Raw genomic sequence first — 25,245 nt, forward strand, 5'->3', positions numbered from 1 at the left:
CTCACAGCTGGTAGTGGTCACAGTTGCACACTAACTTGTCAAGGCGACAGGACGACCACTATCTCTTTCTACCAATTCTGCTACTATTCCCACTGGCACAATCCCAATACATGCAGTACCCAAGACTCCCATGGAGGGAGCGGTTGAGTTTTGTGTTCTACCCCCAGCTAGTTCCCACCCTCACCCAAGGTGAGACTCTTCAATCAGCAATATAGACCTTAAAGCCCATAAGCTAAACGATATGCTTATGAGACTTAATGTCCACAGTCTTAGCCGATGCAAAACGTCTGCCACCACCCATGTCCCTGCTCAGAGACTCCAACTTGGATATATATTTCCTACAATAAACACACCTCATGTAGAAAGACCAGGAGCATTAGAGATCCCGCTGGCTAGACAGACAATCTTTTTCCTCAGGGCCTAATAACAGGGCAGGTGTGGTGATTCTGCTGGCCATTAAATTACAATGGCGAGTCCAACAAATACATCAACGACAAACTCTTAACGTATGAATCCACTACAAATGAGGTCAGGGGGGTGATCTACCACTTCCTCCAGATGAATGACAATCAAAGCACTTCATCCTCCCTTCTGTGCGAAACCTTGAAAACTGTTGTTAGAGGAACCCTTACAGCCATCTCAGCTAGGCTCAATAAGGCTAGAAAGAATAAACGAATCACCCTAGGGAAATGAGTGAGAGCCCTGGAAGACGCCTATAAACAATACCTTGCCTATAGAGTGCGGAGACAAATGGCTTTGTCTCGGAAACAACTTAAGGCTTTAGACAAGGAACAGAGAACACCCTCCTCCATACGAAGCAGCAGGAGGCAATAAAGCTAGGAGCTCAAAGCAGATACATACAAACCGATGGTCCAAACTCACAACAGCCCTAAAGTTCCAACTACAGAAAGGAAGTAGTACACACAAAATTGCACAAAGATTAGAACATTTCAACAATGAACTGTAAATTGCAGAGGAAAAGGGTCTCGCATACACAAATACCTATGTTTCTTCCACCCATACCACGCAACTGTCAGAACCAGAGGTGAACCTAGAGGGGAATATGCAAACAGAAGAAGAACTCTTTGCCACTGCCTGACTACAATCTGGAAAGGCCCTAGGGATAGTCGGATTCACTCCAAGCTTCTACAAAATCTTCATAGCTCAGCTGGCTCCTATTCTCGCCGGTCTCTACAACTCCTTTGGAAACATAAGCCCCTTAACTGACACCATGCAAGAAGCAGTGTTTACAGTAATTCCCAAACCCAGGAAAGATTCCACGAAATGCTCTTCCTACTGCCCGATATATCCTTGCGCAATGTTGAGGCCAAGCTCTTTACTGGCATACTAACCGCACAGCTCAACCCATATATGCAGGGCTTCATAGATCCAGATCAAGCTAGGTTTATAATGGAGATATGCTGCAGTGACAACACCAAAAGACTGATGCACCTCGTAGACAAAGCAACCTTGTCCTGGCACGCCCTATATAGAGCGACGATAAAAAGCATTTGATAGAGTATATAAGCCATTTCTCTGGCGAGTGATTGTCAAAATGAGTTTAGGTGCCAGATTTCAAAAATGGAAAATGTGTCGCTGCACTAGGCTTATGGCATGGGTAAGAGACAACGGCATAACCTCACAGGCCTACGGCCGGCTTTTTTTTTTGCCCTGGCAAACGTGCAGATCAAGAGCACGCTATCGGCCTTCAGGAAAACAAAATAGCTTTATATGCAGACAACGTGATGGTGCCGCTTACACAGCCCCTCCCCTTATTGATAGCCCTATTGCATGAACACAAGGAGTTTGACAGAATCTCATGCTTTAAAGTAAATATTCAGAAATCGCAGGCCCTTAATCTCCCGTTTCCACTGCATGATCATATCCAACTAGAGTGCCAGTTTCCCTTCCTGTGGGCAAGCCACTGGGTGCCATTTCCAGGGCTCACAATCTGCCTACCCCTGAGGAAAATGGTGGAATGCCACTACGCAGACCTCACTGCCACAGCTTGCTCAGACTTAGACTTGGAAGGGAGGTGGACTCTCATGGGTAGGCAGAATAGATGCAGTGAAAATGACCCTCCTTCCCAAGATATTATATGTCATGCAGACCCTCCCACTCCAACCATCACACCTTCTCCGTAAGCTACAACGATCGAGACCTATATTGGGGCGCGGGGGAGGCCAGAAGCCTAGCATGGCTAGAAAAGGGCTTATTTATCCCTGGCCAAGGAAGGTCTAAGCATCCCCTATCTCACCCACTACCACTTTGCAGCCCAGCTACGCTATATGGTGGAATGGAAAAGGTCACTCACTGAAAAGAGATTGTGTTTTATAAACAAAGTGGCTGTTGCCAGTAAATCTCCAGCTCAGAGGAGATGGGAGACCGAGATGGAACGTTCCTTCACTTCTAAAGAATGGACGGATATAGTTCACAGAGCTCGTATGTCTTCCTTCAACGCAGACAATTACTGGAGCAAATGCGGCCACACTGACCCACCTCCTCTGGCACTGCCATAAACTCAAAAAATACTGGGAGGTAGTATTAAAAGATATCAATGAAATCTTCGACAAGTATATCCCCGGTCTCCTCTGCTAAATACTACAGGACACCTGAATGTGCAGACTTTTTCGCAGCACTTCCACACAGGAAAAGCAATTGCAATGCGCTCTGAGCTGCAAAATAGGTCATCCCCTCTAGATGGGGAACCGATACTACAACTGACCATACTGACTGGATTCACATACTATGGGACCCCGTAGGAAGGGAGAAACTCACAGCTTCCATAGATAATACATTGCCGCATTTTGAAAAGTGTGCGGTCCATGCATCCGCTTTGTAGCACAACACTTCTGCGAACTCTCTTGTCTGAAACGACTCCAAATACTCGGATTTACAAAAGATGAGAACACAATATTTCATCCTAGTAAGGAACAACAGACCTGAAGCTGGCGCCCTGGGTGACCCACTTCTCCAGATTTTGACAACAGATGAGGAAGGTGCCATTGCGGTGGAGACCAATACCACCTGCCTCCCTCAGATTTTGACTATTCCAACCCTCTGCTACTGACCCCCTCTGTTCCTCCCCCATCCCCCTTCTCCCACCTATTTTATCCTCTCCCCTCCCCCATGGTTATACCTCACGGGCTGCTAGATGTAGGCGAGTGTATATTTTCTTGGATAAAATAATAACTTAGATTTGAGCCATGAAAGGATGCTTGTAGGAGCAATGTGACCCACAGCTTCCACGAATGCATATCTACCTTTAACTCATACGGATGAGCTACAATGATGAAAGCGTCATAAAATCTGGCTGATGATGATAGGCTACTGAGGTGATGGGTCAATTTTTCCATCACCACAGCAGCCTGAATGGAATTGATGAGCTGATGAATTGAAGAATTTGCGCAAAACTTGCAAATTACCATGTGGACAAATTTTACTGGGACTTGTGAATATAGCATACCAAGGCATAAATGCTTCCTCATGAGATGCAGAAACCAAACAAAGCTTAATGCACAGTAACCACTGGCACAAGTCCAGTTGGCTGGGGACTGCCTAAGGGAACCAGTTTTGTTGGATTTTTCCGTGATGGGAGCCAGTACAAATAAGTACCTCTGGTCGGACATTTTGTCCCACCACATTCTCAATTTCTCCTTTTCAATATACAATGTTTCCCAAGAATGGGCAGCGGTCAGGTAGGCGTCACTCCCAGAGTCCCATCTGCTCCTCGGTAAGAACATCGCCCAGCACAGTAACTTCTGGAAAAATGTCTAAGCACTAGGACTAGTTGTTACCAAAAGGCACTCAGCTCTTGGGAAGTCTTTGTGAAAGTGAATGGTTAGAAGGCAGGGTTCGTGGTTGGTACTGTCCATCAACGTGCAAGGACCCATCATGCAAGATGAAAATAAAATAACACTCATTATGTGTGAGTAAGGTATTATCATCGTCATTGTGCAAGAAAAGGCCACACGCCTGCCATTCGAGAAATGGGACCACCAGACCAACTGCCCATCACCAGAGTCCATGTTGAGCCCTATCAGGCCCACTGACTTGCCTGCACTTCTGGAAGGACTCTCCTGGTTAATCGAAGTGTTTATTAGCGACTACGAGTCGCACACATGCCTCGGGTACTAGTAAACTTCAATTAGATAATATAATGATCCCGTTTACTAGTGGTTCTCCAAGGAAAACAAGAGGAGCAGTGAAGGTGCTAGGTGAAAATCTAACTACCTCACATAAGCAATTACATGATTAAATAAATGTAATGCCCATTGGAAACTATACATAAGAAAAGAACAGGTATTTACATACATGTAGAAACGGTAGGACTAAAACACAAAAGCAGATAGCCCTATCACCCTGTTTGATCGAAATACACTGTTTCCTATACCATAAATGTATATTCTAAAATAACATGACCAGTTGAAACCAAAAGGGAAATGAGGTCACTTTGGTCTCCCTTGTTTACTAACCCCCAGACAGTGGGATATATCAGTCAGTGCTTAGGTGCGACACAGAATACCTGAGTGCATCAAGTTCGTAACGATATGTCTTCCTGTGCTTTAGCTTCTCCGTGGTTGTGTGTGCAGTGCTTGACAACTTAGTGGGTTTGAGACCATGTGGCCAGGCATCTATCAAAAATAGTCCCAGAAATAAAAAAACAAAAGCCTATCCCTCATATAGGAACAGGAGAGACACCCAAGCTAAGTTGCTATTTCACAGAGCCACAAGTCTATGTTCAGTTAACCATGTCGTTGAAATGATTCATAATTCAGTAAGGAGAACAATTTCGAGGTCAACTGGTCTCGAGTCTGTGTTAGGGGCTAAGAGTGGAATGTGAATTGCACCAACAACAACATACTTCGGGGTCAACAACATTTTTCTACCCTTACCTTGAAACTGACTGATAAAGGTGAATAGTTCAGCTTGACAGGGCTCCCACGGGATAACGAGCACCAAATGGACCCACAGGCTGACTATTTGGGCTTGGGTTTCTGGAAGCAGGGTTATGGTCTACCCAATGCAGTTAAATACCAGCAGCTTCAGGACAATAAAGGATACAGCCATAATCCTGATGGTCGAGAGCCAGGGGCACAGAAGCCCAAGGATTTGAGTGAGCAGGAAAAACAGTAAGCTGCTGGACTTACCGGTGCTCAGGAGGCTATTTGGTGTGTCAGAAACATTACAATCACACTCCTAGAATTATTCCTGTAAAGGATGCTTCTTGGGCGGGGTAAATACACGAACAGGAAGAAAAGCCAATTAATCAAGAGCCCACAACTGAGATAATCAAAAAAGCCATTCAATCAGGAGCGAGTGGCTCACCCAAAGCCCACTCCAAGTATATGTTCTAGATTAGAAGGTATGTGTCTGCCTACAGGTAGTTAAAGCTGTGTGCAGCCAAGAACTATTCACGGAGCACCCCCCTTCCAGTGCCTCGAGAGAACTGGCTCTCAAAAGAGTTGCATCATACGAATGGACTCACTGACTAACACTCGTCCCCACATAGAATTCAAGAAACTTCACTGTTTATAGTGCCACCTCTCGTGCTGACAACACATATTTCACATGGGCACCTCCAGATCTCAGCAGCTACCAGTTATTCCTGTGGAGTATCTCAAGGGTCCTTTCTGTACATGAAATCTGTTTTCAACATTGACTTGAAATCTTTCAGGGTCTTGATTGTCAATAAAATAATTCAGTCATTAATATGGACAATATGTGCAGGGCAAACGACACCCACACACAAAAAATGCCTAACCCTCATTTCAGCCTGGATGGCAAGTGCCTAGCTTAAACCGAACTTACCCTAAACACAACTCATCTTCATTGCTAAAAAGTCCAAGCCAGCTCAAACAAGCATACCTGGGTGAAAAAGAAGCACCTGAGGTGGCTAACTTAACACACTATCAGACTAAAAACTGAAATGTATAAGGTAAAAATAAAGCACACAGGCCTTTTCACTATGTATTAAAGATGTGGACAACATCCCAACACAACAGGCGTACTACAGAGAGAGACGAGCTTTTAGGTGAAGTACAGGCATAGGACATCTATACGGTCACGCCTACCTCCGCAATCCTTGAAGTCCTCCCACCCCTTCTTCTTGTACATGACAATTAAATCGCCCCCTTATTTCACTCTGCCCTCATTCATGCCAATCCATTAGTAGCAAGACATACATTCGAGGTTTGAAAGTGCAGATGTAGAGGAGCATGGTGGAAACGTGAATATTGGAAGTGACATCTACTTATAGTCTACTTGTGGTCTACTGAATAAGTTGCCAAATTTGGAGTCAGAACAGCTGGGTTCCGATAGCAGCTTTTAGACTCACTCAAGTTACACGTAAGCGCGCTAAAAAGAAAGTGCACACCAGTTACCCACCAACATGTTTATTAAAGTTACAAATTGCCAAGGGCCCTGAACCAGGAAGCAATATTTACATTACATAATTCCTATTTTTGATAAGACCAAGCACCCTGTGATTTATAAAATGAACATTAGGATTCGAAGGAAACATTCTGCAGATTCTGGTAACATTCACTGCTCCTACTTAGCCCTCCTGATTTCCATAGGTGTTTAGGCCAGGACAGAAGGGGTGCAGGCTTGCTTTTAGATAACCTCTTACAGAACAACTGCTTCCTGTGAGAGCTGCCAGCTGCGATATAACTCATGTGAGCTGAGAAGCACTTTTGCAGCTCAAATTTAAGATTAAATGCAGAGGATGAAAACAGCTTACACTGTTACAACAGGTCAGATCGTGGAAATGCTCCATCTAATACCCAGAGGTAATGCCAGCGTTTATTTCTGACAAGGTTCATACAATATTCATGGCCTTCTAGGTTAGGACAATGCAACTCAGCACATGGGAAGAGGGGCCCTTGCTCACTCCACTGGAGGGGAAAAGGCAGGAGCATCCGCGACCGAGTCCTAGAGAAGGACTCGGACATGTGAAACTGAGATCTTAGGGACAGGTGTATAACTGAAAATTTGGTAACGCTTTGGCACTGTCAGTCCCAGGCCAAGGAAATCAGAGATTTAGCAACTGCAAGACGTGCATTATATTTTATACGTTCTTTCAAAGGTTCCTGGTACATTAAATGGCAGTGTTCTAATGAGATTATATACTAAGCGTTGCATCACATCTCTATGGAGAGCAACGTCATCCATGCCTCCACATTATTATTACACCTTGATTTTGGTCATGGTATACGGGCTGCATAGTCAGCACATCAATCAAGGGTCAGGGTGTCTAAATATACATCATGCCACTGCATATACGATACCGTGAGGGAACAAAGACAGTCGTTTTTGAGATATATTAAAATGGGGGTGATTTACATGCACTGTGTTCCCCTTAGTAGTATTTACTGTAATTGTATTTCAAATATACATGATAACATACATATTTTGTATTTAATTACATATGTAGGAGTTTAATTACTCGGGGAGCAGTTACACAGGCAAATGTACTCAAATAATGTACTTGGAGTAATTGCATTTATTTAAGAGACAGGGCAATTGTATTATTTTTCAAATATGAGCTAACAAATTAATTTCATTCAGATTGGGTGAGTCATTTTACACAAGTGCACATGCAATGTTTAGGCAATGTGTCCTTACTTTAGAGAAATTGAGGGTAGTGGTGTCTAGGTTAACATATACATATCATTTTACAATTATTTTAGTAAATAGTGTTCCACTTCCTGTGAAGTCACAAGTCAATGTGTGTGCTATACTAAAGGATATTAGGCCAGTCACTTCTAGTGATGTAATGAAATATGCTAATTCTTAGTAAGACCTGTCCATTTGAAAGGTGTTAGATGGCCACAGAGCTCATCATTCCTGTCCGCAGTTCAATGTTTGCACATCCAAGCTTATCTCAATGGCTGCAGTCTTACACTCGCATAACTATGCATAAAGGGAACCCGCAGTGTCGCTGGCAGGTTGTACACTCCGCGTGGAGTGCTCTCCTGGTGAAATACCTTCGAGATCCTTTTACTGTCCTGCGTGATTTATGCAGACAAGGATACTTCCACGCAGATTGGAAATCTTATTTATACACATCTGTGGATGAGAGCTCAAGTCAATACACAGCTATCTATCTGTGTGGCAACTGCACCTAAATGGATTTATGTGGAAGGGGCAGATGTGAAGACTGAAACCCTTGGTGTTGCAAACATGAATTCTAAGGAGGTGTGGATCAGAGGCCCGAGAGGGGCTATAGTTCTGCGCTCTGCTTTTTTACTAGTAGAAATTATGAGGCCAGGCATATAACTTTCAATACTCATGCCCCAGTTCCAATACTGCTAAATAATAAGTGCTTAAAACTGGTAAGTATTCAGGTATTAGGTGCTACTTAACAAACTAGACCTTTAGATGTCATTCTATGACTGGTCGCCTAAGGCAAGTATCACCAACGTCTAGTTAGTAGCCCATATTAAGGGGAAGGAAAATATTTGCATGGCACCTGGTTCCAGAGTCTGACCTCTGACCTTTGATCGACAGTGATTAAATACCTTGACAACAGGGCCATTGTTAGCCACTATCAGTTAGTGACATGCACACAAGGCCAACAACATTGTGTGCGAGATCCATAAACCCTCCGTAACTGCAGACTTTGTGCACACCTTTACAGGTGGTGAAGTAGAGCAATAATCTCACCATCCGTCATAAAATAACCCACAAATGTTTACATTCTTGGAGGCGGGGGTTATCTGTTGCACTGTCACCAAGCTTATTCCAGAAGAGATGGGCTAACGGGAGGCTAGCTTATAAGAATTAGGAAAACTTGACCTTGAGAAGTCTGGGAACTTAAAATCCTGTCTTAGCCTGTGGGAATACTTTATCTCCGCTATGTAAAAAGACAACGAGTGTAAGGTGTATTCAAGATTGGAGTGCGCCTCTGTCTCTCTCTTAATGATTATTTTATTCATAAAATTACCACCATTAAGGCCAACATCCCCCCTCCCTCCCCATCTTTTGTTGATCCTCAATGTCCTCCCCCAAAAGGTGCACTAATTTCCTTTCCCCCTATCACTCGGGAAAGTCTGACCTCTGTAGTGCCACTGATCAAATCCGGCTCTCCGCTCGATCCCTGTCCTGCCCACATCCTCCGCCACGTCTTTGTCTCTTGCCCAGACCCTCCCCTCCATCTCCTTAATAGTTCCCTCTCTCAAGGCATTGTTCCCAACTCCATGAAATCCGCGGTCATTGTGCCCATTCTGAAGAAACCGGGGGCAGATTCTTCTGTCCCGGCCAATTTCCGCCCCATTTCCCTCCTACCTTTCCTGGCTAAGGTGCTCGAGCGCCATGTCACCTGCGCTCTGAGTTCCTTTGTGGAGAAACACGGTGCCCTTGCCCCCCGTCAAGCCGGTTTTCGCCCCGCACACTCCACGGAGTCTGTTGTTATGTCGGTCCTTGACACCCTCAGGGAGGGTATGGACACCAATCAGCACCAGGCGCTTGTGCTCCTCGATCTCTCAGCCGCTTTCGATACGGTGGACCACAACATCTTACTTTCCCGTATCGCGGCGGCGGGGATCGGGGGGAGTGCCCTGGTCTGGTTGTCCTCCTTCTTGAGTGACCGCACCCAGGCTGTCCGCCTGGGTGACTATACAGCGGACACCCGAAGAGTTCAGTGCGGGGTTCCCCAGGGCTCCTCTCTCTCTCCCCTCCTATTTAATCTGTATATTGCCCCTCTCATTTTCTCTCTTCAACAGATGGAGGTCACCGTATTTAATTATGCGGATGACCTCCAGCTGGTCTTCAATCTCTCTTCTCCTTCTGCTACACTAAACTTTCAAACTGTGATGCTTCATATCAGGGACTGGATGAACCACAACCACCTTAAACTCAACCCCGATAAAACAGAACTGGTGTTGACGGGCGGTTCATCCAGCCCCTGGTCCCCTCTCTTCTGGCCCCCTTCTCTTGGTCCTTCTCCCGTTCCCTCTCCCTCAGTCAAAACTTTAGGCATTAAACTCAACTCTCAACTCACCCTTCACTCCCAGGTTAGCTCTGTGGTATCTTCTTCCTTTCTCTCACTGCGCACTATTCGCAGGGTGTCCCGATTTTTCACTTTCTCCGCACTTAAACTCATCATTTTGGCCATGGTGGTGTCCCGCCTGGACTACGGGAACGCCCTGTATGCCGGCATTCCCGCATACAGCTTGCGTCGCCTTCAACAAATACAGAACCAGGCGGCCCGCCTGGCCTTCAATCTCCCCAAATTCCACCACTCTACCCCTCTTTTGAAATCACTGCACTGGCTCCTCGTGCGAGCTAGAATTCAATTCAAGCTCGCATGCATTACTTTCCTGGCCCGCACCAGTTCGGCGCCAGCTTTCATCTCCTCTGAGATCGTCCCTTATGTCCCCACTAGGGCTCTACGATCCTCCACCCAGTCCCTCCTTACCATCCCACGCTTCCGGAGAAAGAAGTGGGGTGGATCTAAATTCGCTGTCCTCGCCCCACCCTCTGGAATTCCCTTCCCTTTGAACTTCGCTCCATCCCCCTCTATTCACAATTCCGTAAAAGCCTCAAAACCCATCTTTTTACAAAATCCTTTGACTAATGGCCCGCTTTGACCTCCCTGTCGCCACCCTCAGTCCCCGTTAGCTACAGCGCCAAGAAGCCGCTGGTATACGTGCGCTTAAGAAGAACTTTTAAACTCAAACTCAAACTCAAACCCTGCTAGGGAGTCAGGTTAATGTGACCCCTGTAGGGCTTGTCGGGCGTACTTGTGAGAGGTTCAAATAAAAAATATTTAACTACAACTTTGCATCAGTCTCGTTTAAGCCTGATCATCATCTCTACACTGGTGACATTGCATTCTCCAACATCAGCTCAAATCAGCCAACCGTGAATCCTTTATCCAGTGTTTGAAGTGCTGGGCGAATACTGGCAAGGAAATCAACCAGGCACCTATACGCTTACAGTGACTTGAAATCAACCATGTCAGTAATCTATTTTGCTTTTTTCTTTTTGTAACAATTGTATATTTTTGGCTCTCTTGATTTCAACTGGTCTAGAAGAGCAGTTCAGCAAGCCTAATAGTGTAAGGGGAAGGATCAAAGATAAACATGGGGAGTGTGCGAAGCCATGCTTCTAACACATCTGTGAGCACCATGCTGCATGACTCCATTCTGCGGGAAAGAGTAGAAGGAGGAGAACAGAATACACAAGGAGGAAGCGCACATTGATGACATGTCATGGACTTACGAAAGGGTTGGTTTTACAGGTGCAGATAAAACTAACAGAAGAAGCACAATCTACTGGGTCTTTGTGATTCAAAAACGATTGTTCAGACATACACAAAAACCTGAAAAAAATAGATACTGGCGTTAACATTTATGGCTATGAGAATTAAATATAAAAAGACTAGGCCTCCTGAATTTGACAATTGTTTCTATGATTGAATCTTTGCTTTTCCTTCATCCTAATTTCACCAAAGCTTCCTTCTGCCACTGGTTGTAAATCTCTGAATCTGAAGCTACTTGGCATTGCTCCTTCTGTATTGAGACCTTCCAGATCACAACTGAAGTGCTTGATTCTCGAATTTTGTAAAATGTTCATCTTTCATAAAGGACACACGCCTGATCTATTTTGGGATTGAAAGAACGATCTACACTGAGACTGACAGAACTATCCTGCAACATTCAGATCTCCTTTAAGTAAATTGGGAGTGTCACAATTTGCCTGTGACACACATGTCCGAGCACTTTCTTCCCAAAGTTCTTCATTCTTCCCACACACTGTCACATCCACAAGGTAATTCAAAGTACCTGCAGCTGGAGGGAAACCCATGCCTCTATTATCCTTTTGCGGATTCAGACCATGAAAGCATACACGTAAATTGGGATGCAACCAGAGAGGGAATGCACAATAATTTCACTAAATATCTGTGGAAGCCAGGATGGTACACAGCCATGAAATCACTTAAAATCTAAACTAACATTTGCATAGCACCCAAGCCCTCTCGGGTACCAAGAATCTGTAGTAAGGCAGGTCCTCAATTCACTCATCATTAAATAAAAATGTGTTTTACAATTTGTTATAACTACCTGAACATGTGCCAGAGACACAGTGGTAGCCTGCAGTTTTAGTTCATCCCCTCCCAAGGGGTTTTCTTATTAAATGGAGGCACTTTTTAAGTGCTGAGCAATAAGAATCACTTGTGGACATGTGGTCAAGGTCTTAGACTCTCAGCGTGAAGGTTAAATGTTTGAGTCTTGGTGTCCCCATGGGCATGTGTCTGCTCGAAAGCCTGCTCAGTTGAGCAAGTATAGCTGGGACTATGCCACTGTATTTACTCTCCCTAGTGAATTGGGCTTGTACGGTGTAAATATTGGTACTGTAGAACTGGGCACTTGCTCTTCACCCTCTCTGCAACAAAAGGCTTTGAAGAGTTCTTGAGAATAAGGGACTTGCTTCGTTACCTTAAGCCTTGTCCCCATCCTTCCTGCAAAGTTTGGAATGTCTTGCAGGTGATCCAGAATCGTCCTTGGGGTCGGCCGTCAAACAATAATTGATTTGAGATGGTGTAATGGGTCAGTCAGAGCTCCTGTGCTCGCGTGTAAAGAGGGATTCGGGTGGGCTAATGTTCTTATATGGAACCAACAATTAATGGTCATCTCATTTACATGACCCCGTGGGATTGAAGTCAATTCTCAACTTTCAACTTACACAGAAAAATTGCACTAACAGCAACGCAAAGTCGTTAATAGGTTTTGTTTTTTCCCTTGAGCAATGCTGCCGTGAACCCACCCACGCCCGCTCAGTCTTACCAGCTATCAAAGCAGCCATTTCTGGTTCAAGCAGGTAGTATTAGCCTAGTAAGGCCATTTAGAACCAGAGTGCCTTGTTCTACACCCTCAGAAAGCATGATAAGGAGCTGGGTGCCTTTGGCATAGGTGTGGATTTCTACAGGCTGATTCACCAGCAAGACGTGTAGGAGCAGAGCTTGGTATTGCAGCCTATAGGTGACAGGGCAGATCCCTGCAGAGCTCCCACTGCCCGAGGTGAGCGTCCATCTGGCTCTGCCCGAGATAACCTTATTACGAAGGAGGATCCGGCATTTCTAAAACCCTGGCTCCACTACAGCACGTGAAAGAGTATCACTGTACCAAGCACAGCAGACATAGCCATCCTCCCAGCAGTGACCTGTTCCTGATTGATGGTTCCCTTCCATCCGGTACGGAGGTGTGTACAGTCCATGGAGAGGAAAGGCCTCAATGTGGTGGCCAAACATTAAACCAGTGCGAGTCCAGAGAACACTCAATAGCACTAGGTTTTCGATAGTTTCAAATCTAAAGGCACGGGAAGCAGCCGATGGCAGCATAGAAGGCCTACCGCGTTAACACGTTTTTCTGCCCTTATGGGCATCAACAGAGACGCTGGAGCCGTCGTTGCCACATGGTGGGGTTCACACGCCACTGTAATGGTCGGCAGGGAGCATCCTGTGGTGGGCAGAGCGGCCCCAAGAAGAGGGTCAGACACTTAAGGGGCGGGTGAAAAGGTACTCTAAGGTGTCGGAGTTTTTACTCAAGGGCGAGCTTCCTTGGTGCCCAGGCGGCGAGGACAGATAACGCTCCAGTCAGGTGTGTGGGGTGGCGTCATTCGGGGTCCAGTCTGCCCCAGCTGGGGTGAGGGGGGTTACGAGTCTGTATCATCCAACCTGCGTAATGAAAGCAGTAGCGGACCGCGGACCAACTCCTACTGTGAGCTCGTTATGCGAGGGTGGCGCCTCGACAGACTCTGCACAGGTACAACAGGTGCGCAGCCCTCTTCTAGGCGCTGTCATGCGCTCGCTCCCTTCGCGTGCGTGTCTCCTCACTCACGGCTGCCAAAGTCAAGTCAGGGCCTGTGCAGCACACTGCAGGTGCAGCTATTGTTGGGAGACGTGAGAACAAACAGCCCACTCGGGTAAGCCCCTCCACATGCCTGGACTGCGTCCATGCTGCTGGGAAGGGTGGGAAACGGAGGCGGAGAAACGTTTTATTTCCACTTTGCAGGTAACACAGGTTACATCAGCGCTGACGGGTGGTTCGAGCCCTTTAAGGAGGGGGGAGGCTGGGGCAGAATCAGGCACAACCTTAGTTTGCACCTCCGTAGCAGAGCAGGGCAGAGCAGGGCAGGGTGGCGGGCTCACCTCGGCTTGGTCTGCAGACTCGCCAGGTGTTTGCATCCACTTCATTCTTCAAGGAAGAAACGCCAGCAAGGTGGACTTTCCGCTCTGCCTTTCAACGCCAGCTTTGAAGTCCGCTCAGACCACAAGAACAGCATACTGTGTTAGGCATCGCTGCCGTCTGACGGCGATGTCCTTGATAAAATAAATCCCAGCTAAATTACAGACCCACTCCGTGTCAACACTTTCAAAACATGTAAACCTCTAAAATGAGTTAATGTTCTCTGTTCACATCACGAAGTAAGTTTTACAATCCAACTCAAGTCGCCAATTATTTTTGTTAAACCACAAACCTAAAATAATACACATCTTTACCCTCATTTTACAAAACGTTTTTGGAGCACAGCCTCATGATTATTTATTGCACGTTATTGCTACGAGCTCCCATCCCATCCAAGCATTAAGGTCAATGCATGGGGTGAACAAATATTTCTAAGCACATATGTTGTTATACAATAAGAATCCTGTAAATACATTATTTGCAGGGAACATAATGATATAGTAGGCGGCCCAATGTTGAAAAACACTCGAAAAATGTATTAACAGTGGTGATTAATCCAAAATGCTCAGTCGGACATGGCCAGCCCCCACCCACCTCTCCCAGGGCCTGGAGACCCTCAAGGAAGAGTAGTCACCCTTAACAAGCACTGGTTCATTGAAAATGCTCGCACATTGCGTCTTTGGTATAATCAGCACGACTAATAAATTGTCCAAATTTCCCCCCTCATCCAGTAGAACGACCAATGCAATCTTCTTCCACCAGTCTCTATTCTTCCCACATGTATTGCCCTATTTCTAGCTGTCTGTCATCCCATCACTATACGTACAAAGGTTCTCAGATTTTTTTCTGCGTTTTCCTATATTTTTCTTATTTTTCATTAGAACGTTGGTCTACTTGCCTATTCTCATCTCAGTTATCACTCAGCCCATTTCTCAACCGACGCAATTCTCTTTAGACTTTCTTACTCTACCACTCTCACCTCGTGTATGTTTCTCGGACTCCCTCATCTTCCCCTGTCCAGGTTATATTTTCTTTCCTGCAGAAGTATTCCCCATATTTGCATTCTCCCTTCATCTTTAGTAATCCCGTCCCCTTTTCTCAGATCCCAGCCTTGTTTCCCTACATATTTTCCATACATATCTCCAGATATCTTTGCTCGTGTAAATCTATAGCAACTCACTCATGTACCTTTCCCAAAAGCCTCTATCTTTCCTCCTGAGTGAAATGCACCACCCCTCTCTGCAGCACCTCCGCTCTCAAGTGCTGCCTTCTCTTTGCTTCTTTCTTTTCCCTGCTTCTTCTTCGAGTGTTGAACCTCTCTGCCTCTTGCCCTCGCCCCTATCTCTTCCTGCGGTATCTCAGTGCCTTCTAGCTTCTTTCTGTCTACCTTCTATTGCTGTTGTCACCTTTGCTACTAGCGCTTCTTGATTTAGCCTCTTCCCTGGCGCGCTACTCTCGGGGCATGTGCTTTGCCATGTCTCTCTATCCTTCAGTCCCTGGGGTCACAGGTAGGACCCGTTCCAGGAGTGAGTATCCCGGTGTCTCAGTGCCAAGATATAGCTCAGGTTACAGCCGGGATTCGCGTCACTTGTATCTACTGGACCCATGCACCCGAGCATGGAGGGGTCTCGGTGCCAGCCGGCCTGTAGGTGGATTGCACCCGCCACCAGTCGGCGAGGCGTTCCTCCAGGTCCGCCACGGCCGGGAGATCAGTGGAGTTTACTCCCCACCCCCACCACCCACCCAATGACAACGGACGCGGTCCGTGCAGCCGTCTGTTGACACAACAGCAACCAAACAACGGCCAAAGCTTGGCGGAACGCACCCCTCGCTCACAGGTGGCCGCGGGACGGACCCCTCTTCCCGCCCTCTCCCCACAAGGATATAAGACGCCCCTCAGGCGCGCGGCCGGGCTCGGAGGCTGCTTCCAGGTATCTCACCTGCTCACCTGCTGGGCCGGCTGCCGTGCGACAAGTGCGGGCGCTCTCAACTGTCAGCAGCGCAGGCGGCGCGGCGGGGTGGGGCGGGGGCAGGGAGGCCGAGCACGCCCCGGCGGGGAGAGGAGGGGCCCGCCTAGGCCGCCTAGGGTGACACGGGGCCCGGGGCAGCGCTGGGAGTGAAGGCCGCGCACTTCCGGCCGCACATTTGCACGCTTCAAGCCGCGCTCGATTGTCTGGTTCCAGAAAGGAGACTTTAGGAACATTCCTCTCATTGTTGAGATGGTTTCAGGGCGGGCCTGCCCCCCCCCCCCCCTCCCTTCCACTCAATGAGCAAGGAAGGGATGGGCCGGCGATTACGTTTATTTCACAGGGTGTGGGCAGAGGAAACACTCGTCATGATTTCGGCAGGTTGAGTGCCCTGGTGCGATTACAGGCGAAATGAGGCAGGTTGGCACAGGGTGAAGAAAGAAAGCGACGGGTGCACCGCCATAGGCATACCCACTTAATGCCAGCTCAATGCCCCATCAGTTTACCTTTGAGTAAATGTGATACAGGGCTAGAAGGGGGCCCAAGATCACACAGTGTTAGTGGCAGTAGTAGCGTTGGCTATGGACTTGGAAGGTTCGCTCACCCCCAGGGGAAAGAGTGGCTAGAACACCAATGCAAAGAAAGATTCGATCGCTATACATCTAATCCGATGGGACTGAGGTCCGTGTTTGGAGGTGGTGGGCAGTCCACTGCGGGCTACAACTAAACACAACGTCTAATGTTCCCAATTTGATTATTTACGCCTATTAGGTTGCACCAGCAAGTTTGATGAGGCAGCTTAAGCGTGCTTGGATATATTTTAAGCATATATAAAAACAAAACGTATTTTAAGAATTCATGGAGTATAGGCAGTGGAACATGAGCACAGTAAATCTATGCGAGTTGGAGATTTTTCAAAAATCAGTTTCTTGCCTACCAGCCAATAGTCATACCCACTTAATGCCACCTCAGGGCCCGACCAGTTTACATTTGAGTAAATAAGATAACGGGATAGAAGGGGGGCCACGATCACACATTGTTAGTGACAGTAGTAGCGTTGGCTATGGACTTAGAAGGTTAGCTCAACCCTGGGGGAAGAGTGACTAGAACAGTAATGCAAGGAAAGGTTTGCTATAGGTCTAATCCGATTGGGCTGAGGTCCGGTTTTGGAGGTGGTGGGCCGTCCACTGCGGGCCACAACTAAACACAATATCTAATGTTCCCAATTTGATCATTAACGTCTATTATGCTGCACCAGCAAGTTTGACGGGGCAGCTTAAGCGTACTTGGATATATTTTAATCATATATAAAAATAAACCGTATTTTAAAAATTCATGAAGTGTAGGCAATGGAACATGAGCACAGTGAGTCTATGTGAGTTGGAGATTTTGCAGAAATCTGTTTCTTGCCTGGCCACCACTTTAACAAATAATCTGTTCCACAATCGAACTCCAGATTTTGCAGACTAGCTCTTCTGAATGTGAAGCAGATACTGAGTAGGGGTTTGCTCCTCCTGAACGCAGAGACTCTCCAAGTGGTTTCCTCCTGGGTGTCCAAGCTGGGCAGGAATTATAGACGTTCTAGAAAAGCATTGTGGATGACTTAATGGACTGGCTGGGACGGACTGACCAATAGGAAAATCTGGCAGTGTCAAAAGGGCTGATCTGACAGGTCAGGGTACGAGCCTGGTTATGGTTTATTGAGCCGGCTTTACATTTTGATTTCCCTTATATTGTCGCAAAGATTGCCTTTATCAAGTCAAATGCATGAAGTATCCCATACCTTGTAAAACACTGGTACAGCAAGTTTTTTACAATTTAAAAACAATTCCGATTTGCAAATTTATGCAAATTTTTAGCTCTCCGATTCACCTATGGGGCCACTTTGATTTTGCTGCCTGCGCCTACTTTCTATCCCAGTCTGACCCCGCCGATTGGCTCTACTCAGATTAGTGGAGCGTTCTCTAGAGACTGCTGCAGGAGTCTGTAATGGGTTACCGGAATGTGTAAACTAATTTACCTAACATCAAACAGGGCAAACTCTTGTTTCAAAGACGCTTTTGTCTATCACTGAAAGACGATGACATGAGAATGAATGAAAAATACCAGTCAAGATGCCAGTTAAAATCCGCTCCGAGGCATCATGTAATATGAACCTGTTCAGGATCAGAGCTAGGGATGGCTGAATGTTCCAAAGCGGCACATATTACTTATGGTTTTATTATTCTATGTTTAACAAGTATATAGGTGAGTGCATAAATAAGTAATTCTTTTATCATAATTATTTATCCACAATTGCTTCACTTTTGAATTACAAAAAATAAATACATATACAAACAAATACATTAACTTAAAGTACAGCAACACTTGAAAGTTTGAGTTTATGAAACACAACACACACACATATATATATATATCACACACACACACACATATATATATATATACACACAAACACACACATATATATATATATGGTTCGATCACCACGTCAAAAGCAGTATATGGAGCTGAGGTGTGGGGATTCAAGGACCCGACAAAATTACAAATTGAAGAAGACAAGTTCTTCCGTAGAATCCTCAAAATTCCAAAATCTACCCCCTCAGTCATTGTACACCAAGAATTGGGGATGGGATACATCTCGGACGAGGTGAAGATTAGGCCTATCACTGCTTGGATTAGAATATGGACTAACCCAGAGGCTGAATTAACCAGGGAAATTGCAAAAGACTGTCTGCTAAGGGACAATGCACTCCAAATTCCCTGGTTGAAATATGTTAATGTTACTCTGACAACTATTCACCAGTCTCATTTGTTTCTTGATCACGCACTGATTACAAACAATTGTAAAAAGACAGTGAAGAAACTGTTATTAGAAAGCTTTGCAGCCGCCAGACTAAAAGCGGGGATACTTAAGAGATCAGTAACAGCGCACAGCCTAGTAGACAACGGGGTGGGCATGGAACCCTATCTGTTTTTAATGTATAATCAACAGGACAGATTTTTAATGTGTCGTTTTAGGCTCAATCTTTTACCTAACATTTTAGCCTATCCTTCGGGGTTTACTGTAACGATTGAGCAGAAGGGTGCCTGCGTCTGCGACAATAGGTCTCCGCAGGACACCCTTCATTTAGTACTTTTATGTCTATTTTATCAATTGCCTAGGCGTCGATTTCTGGTCCACATACTTAAAAGCCAGAAAATACGACATGCGAAAGCAGGCCTGTTGTTTCTACAAAAAGCAAATGATACGTATACCCTCTGCGCCATTTCAAGTTTTCTAAAAGTAGCTGTTAGATTAAGAAACACAAGAAATTAACCTTAGCACGAACTCCATCGTTGAATCATGATCCATGTACAATGTGCCCAGTCAATGTTTTAATCTTTTTTAAATAGGAATAATGTTCAGAAATGTAATTTAATAACATTTATGCACTGCTTACCATGTATTTTTATGATGATTTTTAATTATCGAAATAAAAAACGAACTGAACTGAACTATATATATATATATATATATATGTACACACATATATATTACCTTCCTTATACATCTAGACTCATCCCTACTCTACCCGCCCTTGCATAATCTCATACCTCTTTTACTATTCAGATCACCCAATCAAGCCTTACTAAACCCTTCCCTCTGACTCTTCTCCCCTCCACCTCCCCTCCCCTTCACTCGTCCCAAACCTCCAACTACTACTATGAGCTCAAATGTCAATCGCTCAAATTAATTTCATATCTCTCCATACTAATTCACCACTAATCCTTTTTGAGTACCAGGGTAGCGTGCTACTCATTGAAAAAGCACTACAACACCTCTTAAGGAGTAGTAAGCACTATATAAATGCAATTACAATTTGGTTGGTTACAAATTGTTGCACATCCCATTTGGGCAACAGGCAAATATACATATAGCGTTTCCCATATTCATTTACCGAATCAATAATCAATCTCAGCTGTGATTTGCAGCCAAATATTTTAAGTTTATTTACTTAAAGATTGGCAGTTTGATGGGGTTCTTCAAATGAAAGTATTTGAAATGGCTTTAAAGTCATTTTACAAGTTAGAATGTGTGACTAGCTGAGATTTTTTTTTGCTGTAGTTATGCAAGCTGTGCTAACGAAAATAAGAGAAACTAAAGAAACAAAAATAATGGATGGGGTTTCAATTGCTTCTATAAAGCTTACATGGCCTGTTCATTGGTTAGTGATCTAGATCTTCAGCATAATGCTGGTATTCCAGCAAATAAATATGCAACTCAGTGCGCCTATTCTTGGATTGCTACTGTGTTGTCCATTCACAGTCAATCCAAAAAGATTCTCTTGAGCTGCTGCCTGCTGAACCTAAGAAACATCATAGAACTACATTGTCCATAATTAAGAAGGACGGCCATAGAGCAGAACTAGGGGCCAGATGTACAACCCTAAATTGCATGCGCAAACAGGTTTGCGACACGTTTGCGCATGCAAAAGTTCACAGGACCATGTACAATTCCTAAATACCGAGTCGCAATTTATTTGTGACTCGCTATTTAGGAATTGCAAGTCGCTATTAGGAAGGAGCGTCCGTTCCCTTCCTAATAGCGACCCCAAAGCCATGTATGAATGTTTTGCGACTGCAATTGCGGTTGCAAAACACTTGCAAATTACCACCCTCTTTAAGATGGTGGTATTGCACTCACAAAAGGGAAGGGGTCCTCAGGGACCCCTTCCCCTTTGCAAATGCAGAGGAAAATATTTTTTAGGGGCAGGCAGAGGTCCCAGGGACCACTGCATGCCCATAAAAAATGAAACGAAAAAGTTTCTTTTATTTTTTTTAATGCATCCCGTTTTACTTTAAGGAAAACGGGCTGCATTAAAAAAAAATCCCTGCTTTATTGAAAACAGTCCCAGACATGGTGGTCTGCTGAGCCCAGCAGGCCACCATCCTTGGGAGGGACAGTCATTCCCAATGGGGTCGCAAATTGCGAGTGGCTCATTTATATTCAGGAGCCTCTCATTTTGCGACCCCATTGGGAATCGGTAACAATGTCTGAGACACTGTTGTGCATTGTGATTTGCGACTTGCAAATTGCAACTCCTAATCTGCGAGTCGCAAATCACAATGGTCGTACATCTGGCTCTAGATCAGCTTGTTCTGAGAGACATGTTGAGACATGTCAAGCGCAGCCCTATCCCCAACATGGCTCTTACCCTACACGTAAAGATCAGCCTAGTTTTAGAAACAAAAGAGGGAACAGCAAGTCAAGCAGAGAGAAGTGGTGGCAAGGCTCAAGGTGCGTACACACCCAATGTCAGTACTCAAGTATGAATTGTCCATTCAAACCTGGAATAGGACTCCATGGGGGATACGTCATTACAGACAGGAAATGTGGTCCAATGGCTTTATTTTATGGTTTGGACCCACAAGGCCTCTATCCTATCTCAGTTTCTCCACTTGACCATTGTGGGATGATTTGGAAATCATCTAATCTCAGTGTGCCTTAATTTACATATCTGTGTCCAATCCATCCGCATTAACTGCTACGTGAAAAATACTGGAAATACATAGCAAGACATTCATTTAAACCAGGGACATGTGGCAGAGGAGAGGCTACTTTACTTATCCTATTGGATCGTATATCTTTGTAGTGCCACAAGCCCTGGTTAAGGGCTTCTGTGAGCTTGCAGACATCTCAATCGAACAAATAATGAGAAATAGTTTGGGGGCTTAAAAACAAACAACAATAAAAATAGATTTCTGCATGAGACACATACCACAGATCTTTTTCACAGGGGGTTGATGGCAGGCAAGATGGCAGCCGTGAGGTACGGCTGAGCAGCAGCGCTAGCAGTGTGGACACGGCTGTGGTCAACCTCGAAACACTCGTTCTTTAATGCCGGAGTTTCCTGACGAATATGTTATGGGCTTACCGGGCGCTCAATGAAGAGACGTCTTGAGCGATTAAGGTAAAAGAATTATGGAGAAAGGCGAGTAACTGTTTGAAAACGCCCAGATTCAGCACGGCGGTTTGGATGTTTCTGGCCGCTCCTTACTGCAAGGCACTCCCCCCCCCGGACTGCTGAGGGTTGCAGCTACGTTACTCCTGAGGATCGGGTTGGCCGGCAGGCTCTCCTGGGGAGTTCGCGGAGCTAGGGGGCGGAGCAGTACAGGTCTGGCGGAGCCGAGCGGAGGCAGCGGCAATAGCAGAGCGGTATCCAGAGGCTGTGGAGACAGGAAGCAGACTAGAGCGAAGCGGCAGCTCTCTTTACGGATGGCCCCGAAAACCAACACCGGAGGTAAGCCGTCGACCAAAAAGAAAAACGTAGCTGAAAATGCCGGCTCAGTGGACAATCCCATAGACAATCCTATAAACGCTGTGAGTGTTCCTGTAAACAGTATTGGCGCCGAGGCAGTATCACTTGAAGTAGAGCCTGGAGTTCGGACAGGACAACAACCGACATCAGGGCAGGGCACCCCCAAAGAGATGAGGCCCCCATCTGTCAGAACCAGACAAGCTGCTGCTACAGCCACTGCCACTATAAGTGTAGTAGAATTGATGAATCGAAAGGATAAGGCAAAAAAGCTAAAAACAACGGAAACGGCCCCAGTAGCGGCAACTATATCATTACCTGCCACCGAAGAGGATGAGGAGCTTGAACCTGAGCCAGAGATTGAGCCTGTGCTACAGTCGAATTCACAGCTACAGTCACAACTACAACTGCAGTCACAGCCACACCCGGAGATTGGAGGCGAGGATGATGTCTCTAATGGTGCTCGGGGCAAGACGGCCCTCTCGGCGCTGTCAATTTCAATGACTGTGGGGGTTGATAAGGGACCCGGTAATGAGGGTAAAGCTTCTATATCGGATAATGACATGATAACCACGTCTCCAGATGGTGTGGTAGTGCAGATTGCCGCACCCCCTGCCGCATTAAGTAACAGCGAAAACGATCAAGGTGGTCAACTGGGAGAGACCTCAGGAGGGTCTAAAGATCCCTCTATTCTTCCGGCTACATGTGAACTATTGAAAGAGACTATCGCGATCACCGTGGCCCCGGGCGAACAAGGACGACTAACAACAAACACTAATCAGTGAGGCTCGATCCATGGGGAGAAGGAGAAGGAAAAAGAGAAGACCCCCAGCGAGTGTTTCTTCTCTGTAACAGAGGAGGCCGATTGGTCAGAGGATGAGGAGCTGCATAGTTCTGATATCGACGGCAGTAATCCAGAGTCAGAGAGCGACCTCAAGGTGGGGGTACCATCAACGACTATTAAAACTACGTATCCTCAAAGAGATCAAGCAGAATTAACATGGGATCATTCTCCAACAACCTCGCTACAAGGAAACTCAAATCAGGGGATGAGTCATACACAGAATCAGGAGACCACACAACTTTCAATGATGTCAATGATGACAATGATGGAATCAATTCATCAAGGAATCACAGCGCACCGGGAAGAGACACGATCAGATAGTCTCAAGGCCCAAGCAGCAATGAGAAAAATGAAAGGAGTGGTTAAAAGCTTTCAAAAGCCTGTGTGAATGTGGGAGATAGGGTCTCAAATCTGGAAGAGAGGATAGTCGCCACTGAAGAGGAGGCGGCGGCCGCCACGAGCAGAGTGGAATCTCTCGGAGCACAAGCACAGGATGTCCAGTGGAAGCTGGAAGACCTAGAAAACAGGCTAAGGAGGAATAATCTTAGAGTCCTTGGGATCCCGGAAGGAATTGAAGGGCAGGATGTCAAAGCCTTCATAGTCAAAATCTTCGAGAAAGCTTTTCCAGATGTTGCTGGGTGGAACTAGACCACAGAAATCCAGAGGGCGCATCGGACACCGTTTAAGTTGAGGCAGAATGCTAGAGCAGGTGATAAGCCCAGAGCAATTCCGATCTACATAGGTAACTTTCTGTTGCGACAATCCATCGCAGAGAAGGCGAGGCCGGATGCCAAAAGAACCTTCGAGGGGGGCTCCTTCTTCGTAAGGCCCAATTTTTGCCACACCACCGTTGAACGGCGTTGGAGATTAAGGCAATTAATCAAGCCTTTCCAGGACAAAAGAATACAGGTATATCTTATCAATCCAGCCCAGCTAAAGGTAATTCACCTGGGCAAGACAATATATTTCTCCTCAGAAATTAAAGCTCGGGAGTATCTGGACTCAGTATAGTATCAGACTATGTTCAATATAGTTACCTGTAGTATGCCCTCCTACTAGTTCTCGAATGATTTGTTTAAAAAGAATGATGAAGTCTAAGGGGGGCAGAATATAGGTTAATGGGGGCAATGTATGACTTCTGAGTTCAGGTTTCATTGATTTTCTGGTGTTACGATTAGGTGGTTTATGGTTTGATCATGAGGTGGGGTTTAATAAGTCATTTGCAGTGTGTCCACTGCTGTGCTGCATCCATCACACGCACAGACCCAGTCTGCGCGCTCCGCTAGGGTGGGGTTTGGGGCTGGGGTCAGGGGGGGACGTGGTTTGGAGTGGGGTGGGGGGGGAAAAGCAAAAGAAAAGAAAGTTCATGCAATAAATGTGTATATTAATATAATTGAAATGTTTAAAGAAGAATTGTATATTCATGATATGTTCAGGAGGATATCCGATTGGTTAGTGCGATGGCTATGTTCCCTACAGGGTTATGTCTAGGATTAGGGTAGTAAGCCTAAATATAGGCGGTTTGAACAATTGGAAAAAGAGGGGCAGGTTCGAGGAGTATATTAAAATAATAGGGGGTGATATCGTATGCCTACAAGAGACTCACCTACCTTGGAAAAAGAAACACTGGCTAAATTTAAGGGGGTATGAAATTCTGTCCTGTTCCTCGCAGACATCAACGGTAAAGGGGGTAGCAATCATGGGCAGGGTAGGGTTGGGGGGAGCAAAAAGATTTAAGGCCAATGTACTGGGAAGATGGGCAATATGCGAAATGAACCTAGGCATCACTCTATGCTCAATATACGGTTCTAACCTGGATGACCCGGGGGTGATGGATCACATAGAGAGGGAACTAACTAACTGGCCAGCACCTATAGTAATCTGCGGTGATTTTAATATCTCAGCAGATTTTGTAAGTGATACCCCATATACAGGCCGCAAGC

The 25,245-nt window shown here is 45.7% G+C and overlaps 1 protein-coding gene across 3 annotated transcripts in view; it reads right to left on the reverse strand.

Moving 5' to 3' along the window:
* LOC147701804 (myosin-10-like) overlaps positions 1–25,245 on the reverse strand; it is a 633,212-nt gene that overhangs the window by 401,880 nt on the left and 206,087 nt on the right. Inside the window, exon 1 of one of the 3 annotated variants that reach the window (XM_086930427.1) lies at positions 16,133–16,248. The exons of 1 other annotated variant lie outside the window; for it this stretch is intronic. The gene's annotated coding sequence lies outside the window, so the exon portion shown is untranslated. Of the gene's footprint in view, positions 1–16,132; positions 16,249–25,245 lie in introns of those variants that run through there. One more of the 3 variants, XM_086930429.1, reaches the window with a different exon arrangement.

Source organism: Lissotriton vulgaris, chromosome 7 (genome assembly GCF_964263255.1).
Source record: "Lissotriton vulgaris chromosome 7, aLisVul1.2, whole genome shotgun sequence".
In the NCBI taxonomy this organism is placed as follows: Eukaryota; Metazoa; Chordata; class Amphibia; order Caudata; family Salamandridae; genus Lissotriton; species Lissotriton vulgaris.